The sequence below is a fragment of the Myotis yumanensis genome, unplaced genomic scaffold, assembly GCF_028538775.1.
Source record: "Myotis yumanensis isolate MYYU_CA2020_CCGP unplaced genomic scaffold, mMyoYum1.0.hap1 SCAF_6, whole genome shotgun sequence".
Taxonomy (NCBI): domain Eukaryota; kingdom Metazoa; phylum Chordata; class Mammalia; order Chiroptera; family Vespertilionidae; genus Myotis; species Myotis yumanensis.
Window position 1 is genome coordinate 59,565,276 of NW_027223757.1, and position 15,966 is coordinate 59,581,241.

Here is a 15,966-nt window from a genome sequence, read left to right on the forward strand (position 1 = left end):
TGGAACCTGCTGATCCAGCCAACCTATTTATAAACCTATTCATAAAAGCTCAGGTTTTTTCCTCCTCCTTTAATTGTTCATATAAGAATGTCCATATAACCATTGGTGTGAGCTGAGAATGGTGTTCTAGTGCAACCTTGGTAGGTGGCAAGGAAGTTTGGGTTACCTGGTCATGCAGCTTGCTTATGTCCTCTATCTTGTTCATGCTTGATGTCCCAGATGTACTATTTTCATCTTTAGATGGATTTGCTCTGTCGACCTGTATTACTTGGAATTTCTGACAGGACCCAACTTATAATGGGTGATTCCAAATATCTCAAAAAATTTAAGGATGGAAATATGTTTATAAATACACTATTTAGACATTTATTAGTGACCTTCAAAGAATTGTTTTACTGAAAACTGAATGACAGGGTTAAGGGATGAGTGCAGGACTAGAACAAGTAGGAAGAACAGTTAAGTATTTGGTACTATTGTCTTAAGTGAGGTTGTTGTTTGAAAAAGTAATTAATTGGATTCAGGATTTCCAGAAATGAAAAAAGATAAGATCATACATTATCTCACAAACATCTCAGACACTGGAAATAGCTCTCCATCTTGTCTTTTCTCATTATTTCCAGGTTTGTTTTTTACTTTCTTATAAGCGACAGATGTTTATCTTCTGAAACCTTAAATAATGCAGGTAGAACAGGATAGTGGGCATAGGGTGTGTTGTGTGTATGTGGACTTTTGCCAGGTTTATTTGCTTGTTTCCCAAGGAACCCATACACAGAGTTCGAGTCAAATGATTATATCTTCACCAATTATATAAAGTTAAGAATTATCCCAGAAAAACGTATTCTCAAGTACATCTCTACTCTCTGAGGGACAATAAATGTGAGATTGCCTCCCCACTATATCATCTTGTTGTTTGGCAGGGCTGACTTATATTTTGCTTCTGGATTGGAAACAACCCGACTGGACACTTCAATATTTCAGATAAGCTTTAGATTTAAATCTTTTTTCACTTATTTTCTCCCCAGTCCATTTCACATTACTGGTTTCCTTTGGTATTATATGGTTTATTAATTTTAGCTTTCACATGTTTGGCTGCATAATGTAACTACTTACATTTTAATTGTTTAGGCAAAGTACTGGATGTCCCTTTTAATCAGAGGAAAAGTAATCTATACTAATAAAAGCCTTTGTGGTCATTATGCCCTCACGCCGTAACAATCCATCACCAGGAGACTGTGTGTGCAGCGGGTGCGCGAGGATTGGCAGGGACTTGACACTGAGTGCGCAGCATGGAGGCGGGTACTGGCGGCTCTGTGCGGTGATGCTGGGGGCAGGAACCCCGGCTCCAGCCTACTTCTTTGGGGCAATCCATCGAGGAGCCCCAGATGGGTGGGTGGGGCCTACCTCTTTGGGGAGATCGTTCGCTGTGAGAGGGCACAGGCCAGGCTGGGGACCCCACCCCCGAGTGCATGAATTTCATGCACTGGGCCTCTAGTATTTTATAAATGAAGCTACTATAGTATAGTAACAATTATGAGTAATTATGTCTTAACTGATTTACATTATTTGTATCTAAGAGAATAAGAAATGTTTGACAGTTCATTTGTAAATTTAAGTTGTAAAATTCTCACTTGAGTAAAGATTGTTTTTTCTTGATGTTAATGCCCTTTGAAAGCAGTGGACTAGAGATAGTTTTGCTAATAGATATTTTTTAAAAAATCATTGTAAATCTTAGTTAAATGATCAATGATTAGAGAATTAATAGGGCACAGTGAGGTAGATGCTAAATAAATGATTAAAATGAAAAATGAAAAAGGATGATATCAAAAACTGTGAGAAAGAAAAAGAGAAAATACTGTGGCAAAGAAAACATAGAATTTGGAAGCTAGAATAAACATAGTCTCATTTTACAGATGAACACAGACCAGAAAGTTTTTAAAATTATATCCCCCGGTTATGGGGCAGAGACAGTCTAATGCTTTTTCCACTGTGCCGTGCTGCCTCCCAGTGACCAAGGACTATTTGACAACACACAGGCATATTACTGCTGGCAAACCTCTTTCCTGGAGCAAATAAACAAAACATCCGACCACCTCTAGCCTTCCTTGGCTCCTACAACACTCTATTCTTATTCTATTTCCTTCTCTCTGGTCAGTTTTTACTGCATGTTTCCTTGACTTCTCCTGCTGCTTCTCTCTCTAAATTTATAGGTACCTTCATGGGTTCAGTTTTCACCTATACTGACTCAATTGTCTTATTTGTAAAAGGAGTAAACTGGAGTAGCTTCTTTTTTATTTTAAACTCAGGGTCAATGACAATACAAAATGATGGATGTTATAAATGTCTTATTTTAAAAATCAGCATTGTCTGTGCAAACACCTCAGCAAAAAAGATATACAGACGGTAAGTAAGCATATAAAATGATGTTCAACATCATATGTCCTGAGGGAGTTTCAAATTAAACAGCGAGATACCTCTACACAAATATTAGAATAGCCAAAGTCCCAAACTCTGGCAACACCAAATGCTGATAAGAATGTGTAGCAACAGGAACTCTCAGTCATTGTTTGTGGGAATGCAAAAATGGTACAGACACATAGAATATACAAAACCATGTGTAAACCCTAATGTAAATGATGGACTTTTGGTGACTGATGTGTCAATGTAGGTTGGTTCATCAATTATATCAAATTTACCACTGTGGTGCTGGGTGTCAACAGTGAGAGGGATTGTGTTGGAAGGGGGTGAGGAATAAGAGGTATATGGGAACTCTTTGAACTTTTTGCTCAATTTTTCTGTGTGCTTACAATTGCTCTAAAATATAGTTTATTAAATTAAAAAACAAACCACCATTGTGTTTTAAAAAGACAAAGGTATTTTGAGTAAAATGACATTCATTGTCAAGATAATGTGAGATGTGAAATTTATCTCCGCTGAGGCTTAGTTCCTTTATTTTTTTAAATTAAATATATATTTCAGGAAATATTATGGCCATATTTGGGGAACCATCTTCTTAAGAAAAATGCCTTGGTAAACTTCCATGAATGTGGACGATGAGGCCTTGAGAGTGAGAGCTGAAGGAGACTGTAATACAAAGAGAGAACTAAAGAGTTATGCACAAAGAAGTGAACATAGGTGTGAGAGGAGGAATACCAGAAAGAAAGACAAAGATGGAATTAGAGAAAAGGTCAGATAACATAGATGAGAGGCTGGATTTTGTGGAGGATAGAAAAATGCCCCGGTTGCATATAGCCAAGAACTTTAAAGACCGTAGACATCTAATTTACAATATTTAGTTGTTGGCCTTTGGCAATGTAACAGCTCACAGCATTGCATTATCTATGTAATGCAATGCTGTGACTAGGGGAGATCAAGGAAAGAACCTCTGTATAGAATGAGGAGAAGCAAGCATCTGCAAGAGTTGAGACTGTGATATCAAGAGTTCAGCAGAAGTAGAAGCAACAGTTTACTATGAGAATTAAAGTGCACAGGATTTAGGACAATGGAATTTCTCACAGGAGACTTTCTCAAAGAGAGAATGAGGTTCCAGTTGACAAATCAGATGACTGTATTCACAGGACAATTATGGGCATATTTGAATGTGTTCAGCACAATAGTTAACACATGGTAGTAGAAACTTATGTAAGCATTTAACTTCCAATGGTCTTGTGTAGTTCTGCATCACTTTTGCAGCTGAAAACTGCATTGGCTTTGAGGATTATTTCTGAGTAAGGTAGTAGGATAGCTCTTATAGATCAAAACTTTTACATGGTATCTAAAAGAATATGGAGAAAAATTTCTTACCAGAAAATGCCATTCATTCAGTTAAGGAGAGTACTTATTAGAGGAAAAGGTTTAGCTCAAATTATGTCCCCATAGGGATGCAGTTCAGGCAGTAATCTTCTTTGTCCCAGACTTGTGGAAAATATGCTTAAGTCACATTAAGCTTAGAAAATATCATATATTGTGAAAACAGTAAGAGATTAACCCAAGGAGGCTTAAGGTTAGATAAATAACATTCTGAACTGAAAAAAAACAGCAACAGAATTTTCTCAGAACTGTGTTCATAAAATTTAGTAGTTCAGGAATACTGACTAACAAGATTGCAAGTGCTACTGAGGTGCAATGGATACAAAAATTGAGAGAAAAAAACATAGCAAATGACTAGCATCTTTGGATCTACCTTTTTTACTGTTATAGTTAACATCCTTTTAGACAGCTTTCCTGTCTGTTTGCTTCCCAACTTTCCCACCCTAACCAATTGCATAATTCAATGGCCACCTAATGAAATGTGCTCATTTGCATTGGCAGTTCATATCAAATTCAAGTTTCAAGTCTGTGAACTTCAAAATTTCTTATGAGATATTCCAGCATTTTTAACCTAAGTAATCTTTTGATGTGCCTTGGTTTATATCTCATTTATAGCCAAATTAGCATAATGAGTTCTACATATATCTAGCAATTTTATTAATAGTTGATAGCCAGCTCACTAGTCATCTATCTATGAAGAAAATGCTCCACTTTCATCTTAATCACTTCACATTCTCTCCTCCCCCTAAATGTAATCTATTTCTGTTTGTTCAGAAATTCAGGGAATGAAATGATTCTGAATATTTGAACAATGTGGCTAATTTAGTGTAAGTTGCCTACATGAGTTATTTACCTTAAATGAGTTATTCTGTAATATAATTCTCAATGATAAGATTAGACTAAATATAATAAAGTCTCTCTTTGATAAATCAGATGAATTTTAGAATCTGGAGTGGCTTAGGCTCATCAATACAAGCAAAACTTGTTATTCAAAGCACTGCAGAATAAATATAATTATTAAGGTATTCTAGGTATTTTTGGACTCTGGATAGCTTATTCTAGCCTTCAGAACACAAATATTCTTTGTGAGAATGGTTAATTCTTTTGTTATGTATTTTTGTTATTGAAATATAATTGTGCTATATATAACATGATATTAGTTTTAGGTATACAACATAATGCTTTGATATTTGTGTATATAGACATACTTTGAAGATACTGTGGTTTGTTTCCAGACCACCACAATAAAGCCAGTATCACAATTAAGTGAGTCATAATCTCTTTGCTGGTGGAGTGTCTTGCCTTTAATTTGTAAAAAATGCAACATCTGTGAAGCATAATAAAATGTGGTCTGACTGTTTTGCAAAGCGATCGCCACAAGGTCTAGTTAATATCCAGTTATAGGTTTGACATCACATATTTAATCCTTTTGTTGACCTATTAAGTTTATCCTGTGTCATTGTAACTTCAGTCATATGCTTTACACTTACAATTGTTTACAAGAGAGAGAATAGACCAGTGTTGTTCAATAGCAGTATAATGGGAGCCACAAACATAATTTAAAAAGGTTTTAAGAATCTAAATGAAATTAATTTTGTTTTCTTCTATGGCTCTTTTATTATTATTTTTAAAAAAATCTTTATTGCTTAAAAAAACATGACCCATACATCTGCTGTCTACAAGAGACCCACCTCATTGGAAAGGACTCACACAGACTGAAAGTGAAGGGATGGAAAAATATCTTTCACGCAAATGGAAAGGAAAAGAAAGCTGGGGTAGCAATACTTATATCTGACAAAATACATCTCAAAGTGAAGGCCATAACCAGAGATAAGGAAGGCCACTTCATAATACTAAAGGGATCAATACAACAAGAAGATATAACCCTGGTAAACATATATGCACCCAATGCAGGAGCACCCACATACATAAGAAAACTTCTGGAAGATATCAGGGGAGATATCGACAATAACACAATCATAGTAGGGGACTTTAATACACCATTGACATCACTGGATAAATCCGCTAGACAAACAATCAGCAAAGAAACAGCAATCCTAAATGACTCACTAGATCAGATGGACTTAATTGACATCTTCAGAACACTACACCCCACAGCTGCGGAATATACATTCCTCTCAGCTGCTCATGGGACATATTCAAAAATAGACCACATATTGGGCCACAAGCAAAGTCTCCACAAATTCAAGAAGATTGAGATCATAAAAAGCATCTTCTCAGACCACGATGGCATAATGCTAGAAATAAACTACAATAAAAACAACCCAAAATACTCAAACACTTGGAAGCTGAATAGCATGTTATTAAATATTGATTGGGTTACCGATGACATCAAAGAAGAAATTAAAAACATCCTGGACACTAATGACAATGAAAACACAACAATCCAAAACCTCTGGGACACAATGAAAGCAGTCTTGAGAGGGAAGTTTATAGCTCTACAGGCCTATCTCAAAAAACAAGAAAAAATGGTAGTTAATCATCTAACTCTACAACTCAAAGAATTAGAAAGAGAGCAACAAGAAAACCCCAGAGTGAGCAGAAGGAAGGAGATAATAAAGATTAGAGCAGAAATCAATGACATAGAGACCAAAAAAACAATACAGAAAATCAATGAAACCAAGAGCTGGTTCTTTGAAAGGATAAACAAGATTGACAAACCCCTCGCCAGGCTCACCAAGAAGCAAAGAGAAAGGACCCAAATAAACCAAATCAGAAATGATAGAGGCGAAATAACAACAGACCCCACAGAAATACAAATGATTGTTAAACAATACTACGGGCAACTCTACTCCAACAAACTAGACAACCTGGAGGAAATGGACAAATTCCTAGAAAAATACAACATTCCAAAACTCAATCAGGAAGAATCTAAAAACCTCAATAGGCCAATAACTATGGAAGAAATTGAAGCAGTCATCAGAAAGCTTCCAGCAAACAAAAGCCCAGGGCCAGACGGCTTCACAGGGGAGTTCTACCAAACATTCAAGGAAGAACTAAAACCTACCCTCCTCAGACTACTACAAAAAATTCAAGAGGAAGGAACACTTCCAAGCTCATTCTATGAAGCCAGCATCACCCTAATACCAAAACCAGGTAAAGACATCACAATGAAAGAGAATTACAGGCCAATATCCCTCATGAACATAGATGCCAAAATCCTCAACAAAATCTTAGCAAATCGGATCCAGCAGTACATCAGAAGGATCATACACCATGACCAAGTAGGATTTATCCCAGAGATGCAAGGATGGTACAACATCCGTAAATCAATAAATGTGATACATCACATAAACAAATTGAAAGAAAAAAACCACATGGTCATATCAATTGATGCAGAAAAAGCATTCGACAAAATCCAACACCCATTTTTGATAAAAACTCTCAGAAAGGTGGGAATAGAAGGATCATACCTCAACATAATAAAAGCCATATATGACAGGCCCACAGCCAACATCATACTCAATGGACAAAAACTAACACCATTTCCCCTAAGAACAGGAACAAGACAGGGATGCCCACTCTCACCACTCCTGTTCAACATAGTACTGGAAGTATTAGCCATTGCAATTAGGCAAGAAGAAGAAATAAAAGGCATCCAAATTGGAAAAGAGGAAGTAAAACTGTCCTTATTTGCAGATGACATGATATTATACATACAAAACCCTAGAGACTCCATCCAAAAGCTACTAGACTTAATACATGAATTTGGCAATGTAGCAGGATACAAAATTAACCCCAAGAAATCTGAGGCATTTCTATACACCAAGAGTGAACTTTCAGAAAGAGAGATTAGAAAAACAATCCCATTTACCATCGCACCAAAAAAATTAAGATACCTAGGAATAAACTTAACTAAAGAGGTTAAAGACCTCTACTCAGAAAACTACAGGACGTTGAAAAAAGAGATAGAGGAAGACATAAACAGATGGAAGAACATACCATGTTCTTGGATTGGTAGAATCAACATCATTAAAATGTCCATACTACCCAAAGCAATCTATACATTCAACGCACTTCCCATTAAAATACCAATGCCCTTCTTCAAAGATCTAGAACGAACTCTCCAAAAATTCATCTGGAATAAAAAAAGACCCCGAATAGCTGCAGCGATCCTGAGAAAGAACAAAGTAGGTGGGATCTCAATGCCAGATATCAAACTGTATTACAAAGCCACTGTTCTCAAAACTGCCTGGTACTGGCACAAGAACAGACATATAGACCAGTGGAATAGAATAGAGAGTCCAGAAATTAGCCCGAACCAATATGCTCAATTAATTTTTGACAAAGGAGGCAAGAACATACAATGGAGCCAAGATAGTCTCTTCAATAAATGGTGTTGGGAAAATTGGACAGATATATGCAAGAAAATGAAACTAGACCACCAACTTACACCATACACAAGAATAAACTCAAAATGGATAAAGGACTTAAATGTACGACAGGAAACCATAAAAATTCTAGAAGAATACAAAGGCAACAAAATCTCAGACTTATGCCAAAACAATTTCTTCACTGATACAGCTCCTAGGGCAGTTGAAACTAAAGAGAAACTGAACAAATGGGACTACATCAAAATAAAAAGCTTCTGCACAGCAAAAGAAACCATCAACAAAACAACAAGAAAACCCACCTCTTGGGAAAACATATTTGCCAACGTCATATCTGATAAGGGCTTAATCTCCAAAATTTATGGGGAACTCATACAACTTAACAAAAAGAAGATAAACAATCCAATCAAAAAATGGGCAAAGGATCTAAATAGACACCTTTCAAAAGAGGACATTCAGAAAGCCAAGAGACATATGAAAACATGCTCAAAGTCACTAATCATCCGAGAGATGCAAATCAAAACAACAATGAGGTACCATCTCACACCTGTCAGAATGGCCACCATCAACAAATCAACAAACGAGAAGTGCTGGAGAGGATGTGGAGAAAAAGGAACACTTGTGCACTGCTGGTGGGAATGCAGACTGGTGCAGCCACTATGGAAGGCAGTATGGAGGTTCCTCAAAAAATTGGAAATGGAACTCCCATTTGACCCTGTGATCCCACTACTAGGAATATATCCCAAGAAACCAGAAACACCAATCAGAAAGGATATATGTAACCAGATGTTCATAGCAGCACAATTCACCATAGCTAAGATCTGGAAACAGCCTAAGTGCCCATCAGTAGATGAATGGATTAGAAAACTGTGGTACATCTACACGATGGAATACTATGCTGCTGTTAAAAAGAAGGAACTCCTACCATTTGCAACATCATGGATGGAACTGGAGAGCATTATGCTAAGTGAAACAACCCAGTCAATGAAGGAAAAATACCACATGATCTCACTCATTCATGGATAATAAAGACCATTACAAACTTTTGAACAATAATAGATACAGAGGCAGAGCTGCCTCAAACTGATTGTCAAACTGCAGTGGGAAGGCCAGAGAGAGTTGGGGGGCAGGAGGGAGGGGAGTAAGAGTTCAACCGAAGGACTTGTATGCATGCATATAAGCATAACTAATGGACATAAGACACTGGGGGGTAAGGGAGGGTAGGGGTTTGTCAAGGGCGGGGGGGAAAAAAGGACACTTATGTAATACCCTTTGTAATACTGTAAGAAAAAAAAAAAAAAAAAAAAAAAAAAAAAAATCTTTATTGCCCCACCAGCATGGTTCAATGGTTGAGCATCGACCTATGAACCAGGAGGTCATGGTTTGATTCCAGGTCAGGGCATATACTAGGGTTGCTGGCTCGATCCCCAGTGTGGGGGCTTGCAGAAGGCGGCTGATCAATGATTCTCTCTCATCATTGATGTTCCTATCTCTCTCTCACTCTCCCTTCCTCTCTCTGAAATCAATAAAAATATTTTTTAAAAAAATATTTATTGTTAAAAGTATTACATATATCCCCTCCCCCCCCATGACCTCTTCTAGCCCTACCCTGATCCCCACCCCAGGCTTTCAGCACCCTATTGTCTGTGTCCATGATATATATATATATATATGTTTTTATTTTTTTTTTTCATATTCTTTGGTTGATCTCTTCCCACCCATCCACCCTCCCCTACCTTCCCTCTGAGGTTTGAAAGTCTGTTCCATGCTTATATGTCTCTGGATCTATTGAGAAAAAATTAACTTTCATAATTTATTATTTAACCTAGTACAGGGTAGGAAGAAAGGTTTATAGATGTTCGTATGAAAATAATACAATAATTAATAAATAATAATACAAGAATAAACTATGTATTGTGTTCTCATAACTGTAAACCTGCTTTTGTCCAACCCTGTGTATAGACTACATGTTGAAATTATATTTTGAAATATATATTTCAACATGTAATCAATATTGTTTGTATTTTTTATGGTGATTCTTGAAATCAGTGTGTATTTTACATTGACAGCACAGTTTGATTTAGACTAGCCTAATTCCAAGTGTTAAGTAACCACATTTTTATATAATGTGGCTACCATATTGAATAGCTCAGGAATGGACAAACCAAAAAAGATCTATCAGCACTTCTGAAAGAAATATCTTCCAAGTCATTTGCCACATTTTCTTTGAGGATGGAGGATAGCATTACTCTTATTGTTTTGGAAGAGTAGACATGGGAGGGCAACCATTCACATCACCAGGTTCAAGAGAAGAACATTTTACTTATGGGGCATCAGTTTTCTGGAGATACAAATCTGGAACTCCCATTGTAATCTTGTATATAGGAGGTTTTTACTGAAAGTTATCAGTGGGGATGATTGATGTTCATATAACTATGTATTCAACATTTATAATTTTATAATAAAAATATAACTCTTATAGGAAAACTAATCTTATCATGTCATGTGCTAAGGGAAGCCATGCAAGAGCCTAAAATAAAGTTATCCAAAATCTGAAATAGCAATAAAAAGCTTGTTTTTCTTCAGGAAAAACTACTCTGTTTTCAAAGGAAATTTAACTTGTTTATATAAAATATATTTTTAGAAACCCATTAATGCACATTGAAATGCACATCCTTCCTTGTTTTAATGAAAGCATAGATATTAGTCAGTTTCCATAATAATAAAAGCGTAATATGCTAATTAGACTGCACAGCCGAACAACCTTCTGGACGTCATTTTGGACGTCCTTCCAGATAAAGCTGCGGAGGCAGGGGCTGAGGCAGAGGTGGTTAGGGGCAATCAGGCAGGCAGGTGAGCAGTTAGGGGCATCAGGTAGGCAGGCAGAGTGGTTAGGGGCGATCAGGCAGGCAGGTCAGTGGTTAGGAGCCAGCGGTCCTGGATTGCGAGAGGGATATCCGACTGCCAGTTTAGGCCCAATCCTGCAGGGATCCCTGCGGGATCGGGCCTAAATTGGCAGTTGGACATCCCCTGAGGGGTCCTGGATTGCAGGAGAGGGTGCAGGCTGGGCTGAGGCTCCCCCCAACCCCCCGGGCATGAATTTCATGCACTGGGCCTCTAGTATAAAATAAAAAAACAGAGTTTAGTTCAAAGACATTGGATTTATCATAATAAACAACGTTTGAATAGTATGGTTACTTTAAAGATGACAAGCAGTCACACCCAGTAGGGAAATAATATGTTGCAAGGTTGAAAGAAAATGGATTATTCAAGATGTCATTTCATGAGAAAAAAATGTCTTTGATATTCAAAGCACCAAAAGAGAATTTAATACAACTGCTACAGAAACCAGAGATACATTTGATGGTTAGAAAAGATAGGGTTTAAAGGAAAAAGTAAATTACCTTGTTTTCCTCTTCCATCATAGGAAGGAGATTAGATATATAAGGAAAATTGGAGTGAATTCAGAGGAGAAAGTAGAATGTATAAGTCAGGGGATATAAGGAAAAAATAAAGCTATATACATACAGATGGTTAAATGATAAAGGAAAGAGACAGGTCATGTTTAACATAACTTATTTTTTTTTTAAATGTAGTCATCTTGTTATTTATATCCCAGTACTTAGCTATTTTATAGTTATAACTACATATTACAATTAGAATGCAATTTTGGTGGAAATATAAGTTGGTACACCATTATTGAAGTGATTAAAAATTAAAAATACAACCACCATTTAATCTGTCATTTCTCCACACTACCCCTTACCCAACACACTGTAAAGAACTGAAGACTAAGCTTTCTCTTAATGCAAGTGGAATGCCTTTATACTCACAAAGTAGAAATAGAGGACTGGCTCAACTATTTTATTTCTGGTAGAAGAGAGTTGGGATTTAGAATAACTATTCAAAAACAAAGCCATCATTTTGGGGAGGTGTTCCCTGGCCTATAACTTGCTTATAGCTATCAATCTATTTAGTAGTTGACTCATTAGGTCACTTAGAATACATTTTGTAGTGTTTTATTCTCAGAAGATTTACCAAGAAATTACATTTATTACAATTAAACATTTGATGGTTATAGTAATGATATTTTAAAGGCCAAAGAGATATTAGGTGATTCTGACTTTTAAAAAAATATCCTTGATTATTAGAATTATTACAGTCTTGCTTTACATCATAAAATTGTCTGCTTTTAAATTAATAAGGGATAAAGTAATAAGATCTCCAAGTTATATATATGCACATTAAAGTCGAGAAGCACTGTCTGGAGAAACTCCCTCCACTATTCAGAAGTTATGTATGAGAAAATAAATTTCAGTATGTTTGTAGTGTGACAAATTGTGGTATGATCTAACTGCTAACCAGCAGTTAAAATGAATTATGTATATAAACATGGATAAACTATGTACACAGTATTGAAAAAAACAAATGTATGTGTGAGAAAGACTCCTATATTACCATACCATTTTTATAGAATTTTAACATAAAAGAAACTATACTATAAATTGTTTGGAGATTTATATCTATATGGTTAAATTATAGAAATATTCATGGAAATAATAAACACCAAATTTAGGACAGCTCCATTCATTTGGAGAGGGCTGGTAGGGTTGAGAAAAATGATAAAAGAGGAAGAATAAAGAAGACTTTAATTATATTTTTCATGTTTTATTTCTTAAGGTATGTAGTGGTTATACAGGTATTTATTATTCTTTAAACCTTCTTGTTTATTTGAAATACATATTTTCTATCTCCATCCAGAGTGGTCAATTTCAGTTTCTTATTGTTGACTCAGTCTCAGTTTGGTGACTGTGTGGGTAATCAGAAAGTTGAGAAACATTTTTGTGAAAATTCAAGATCACTAAAGTTTTCCTCCAAGTTATTCAGACTAAAAAATAAGTCTTAGCAAATGAACTTAGGGTTTTTTGTGTGACTCAAATTTGGATGAATGCCTTAAAAAATGCTTATATAGTTATTAGTGGCCTGCTGCACGATCATGCACATTGAAAAGAAATTAATTAGAAGAAATATTTTAATATTGCTATTCACCCATTCTCTATAATAGAAGTGTCAACCAAATTCGCGATCAACAATGACAGATGGAAACACATGCGTGTGATTGGTGCCAGCGAGAGCTTTATATGTATTGTGCATGCATGAGTCAACGTTTATTTTTAAATTGCTAGTGTGCGTCATATGTACCGGCTGGTTGGTTGGTAGGATGGATGGATGGTTGGTCACAGCCTTATATATATATATAGATTTCCAAAGCTTTTTACTTTAAAGTTGGTGACAACATCCAAATAACAACAGACATATTCTGGAAACACTTTCATTGCTCCACTGCTTGATGGTATTAGCTATTTGCTCTCATGGCCTTTGAAGAGTAAGGGCACCAAGGAGGATTTTTGCTTTAGTTTCTTTTAATATCTCAGTAATAAACACCTCAGATAATTTCTTGGTGCTTTGGCTACTATAAATAGTCATCTTTGTATCCTAGAGTTACAAAAATGATCATATTTATGTTCTAATTACCCTTGGAGCTGACTCTTGTTTGGAACACAATTCTCTGTCTTGTATACATTCAACCTGAATAATATTGTTTGCTTGATGCTTTTTAATCCTTTCTCTCTATTAGAATCATCTGGTGCAGTGGTCGGCAAACTGTGGCTCAGCAAACCACGGCTCACGAGCCACATGCGGCTCTTTGGTCTCTTGAGTGTGGCTCTTCCACAAAATACCGGCTCTTCTTAAGATACTGACTTCTGTGCACGGGCCACGAAGTTTCAGTCACACTGTACATGCGCGCCCGTACGTGGTATCTTGTGGAAGAACCACACTCAAGGGGCCAAAGAGCCGCATGTGGCTCGCGAGCCCCAGTTTGCCGACCACGGATCTGGTGAATTGAAAAAAAAACATAGGTTTAATTTCTAAAGATTCTGATTTAATTGGTCTGATATTTTAAAAAAGACTTCTCAGGATAATCAAATTTGCTGCCAAGTTGAGAGGCTCTGATTTCACAGATGGGTTTTCTTCTTTGTTGTCTAAAGCATTTTATTAGCTTTTCATCATTGACTTCTAGTATCTTTGCCCCTTAGTACCATGAACAGGATGGCATTAAAGTAGCATTTCCTCAGGCTGGTCCTCTGAATTCAGTTCTCTGAATTAAGTTTAGGAAACTTGAGCTAAATAAGCAAAACAGAGAATTAGAGAAATGACTCAGGTTATCTATATATATAAAAAGCCAGCCACCTGAACGCTGGAACAACCGGAACGACCCGTCACTATAACACTCACTGTGGTCAGCGAATTGGCCTGATGTAGGGGGAGGGGTGGGATCGGCCAGCCAACCTCCCACAGCCCCTCCCCCCAGCCGGTCCAGCCCCTTATCAGCCTCTCCCACCCCAATTGAGGGCAGGATGGTGGCCAACCCCCACCCTGTGGCCCTTCCCACTCCCCAGCCGGCCCCGCCCCTGATCGTACCCCCCACCCCAATAGGGGGTGGGGCTGGCCAGCCAACCTCCTGCAGCTCCTCCCCCAGTCAGCCCCACCCCCAATGGGCCCCCAACACCCTGATTGGCCCACAGCCCTTCCCCCCAGCCAGCTCCACTCCTGATAGCCGCCCCCCCCCCCCCCCCGATCAGGGGCAGGGCCAGCTGGCCAACCACCCATGGTCCCTCCTGCAGGCTGCTGGTCCCTGATAGGTACCTCCCCACCCCATTCTGGGGCGGGGCCAGTCGGCCCACTGCCCACAGCCCCTCCCCACGTCTGGCCCCACCATCCCAATTGGCCTGTGGCACTTCCCCCCAGCCAGCTCTGCCGCCGATTGCCCCCCACACCAATCAGTAGTGGGGCCTGCCGGCCAATTGCCTGTGGCCCCTCCCCGCAGCCGGCCCAGCCCTGATCCCCCCCCATAGGGTCTGTGCTGGCTAGACCCCACCCGTGCATGAATTTGTGCACTAGGCCTCTAGTTTAGTTCATATTCCTGTTAGCTCTAAGAAACCAGGGAGCCTTCTGTGGCTTATGGCCTCATTTGGTTTAAATCAATTGGTAATTAAAGTTGATTTAACAATGATTTGTATGGATACTTTTATCTTTGGAAACCAGGCTGAAAATTGATCAGATACATAGATGTGTTCTCTGTGTGTCATTGTCTTAGCAAGAAATGTTATATATTACTCTGATTGGATTTTGTCCAGTTTTTATGTGGCTTATTGCTATTTGTAGAAGAATTATTTTATTAATGTTCCTTTGTAACTTTACTGATCAATTTTCATAGTTCTGCTATATAATTAAGCAGAACATGGTCATTGTTTAGAATCTATTCCTGTATGTTCATTGCCATGCTTGTGTCACCATAAAGGAAATTATTTAAAGACCTGGGAAGTGAGTAGGTGGGACATTTTCTTCTTGTTTTTCTAAAATGATTAGGGCCATGTTGTTGTTGTTTTTTTCAATTAAGTAGACATTTTCTTTTGAATGTTTTTATTTTGAAGGAAGAACCTACTGCTCCCCACCTTCTATACCAGTGATGGCGGACCTTTTGAGCTCGGCGTGTCAGCATTTTGAAAAACCCTAACTTAACTCTGGTGCCGTGTCACATATAGAAATTTTTTGATATTTGCAACCATAGTAAAACGAAGACTTATATTTTTGATATTTATTTTATATATTTAAATGCCATTTAACAAAGAAAAATCAACCAAAAAAATGAGTTCGTGTGTCACCTCTGACACACGTGTCATAGGTTCGCCATCACTGTTCTATACCATCCATAATGTTAAGTTAAATAAACATCAAGCGATTG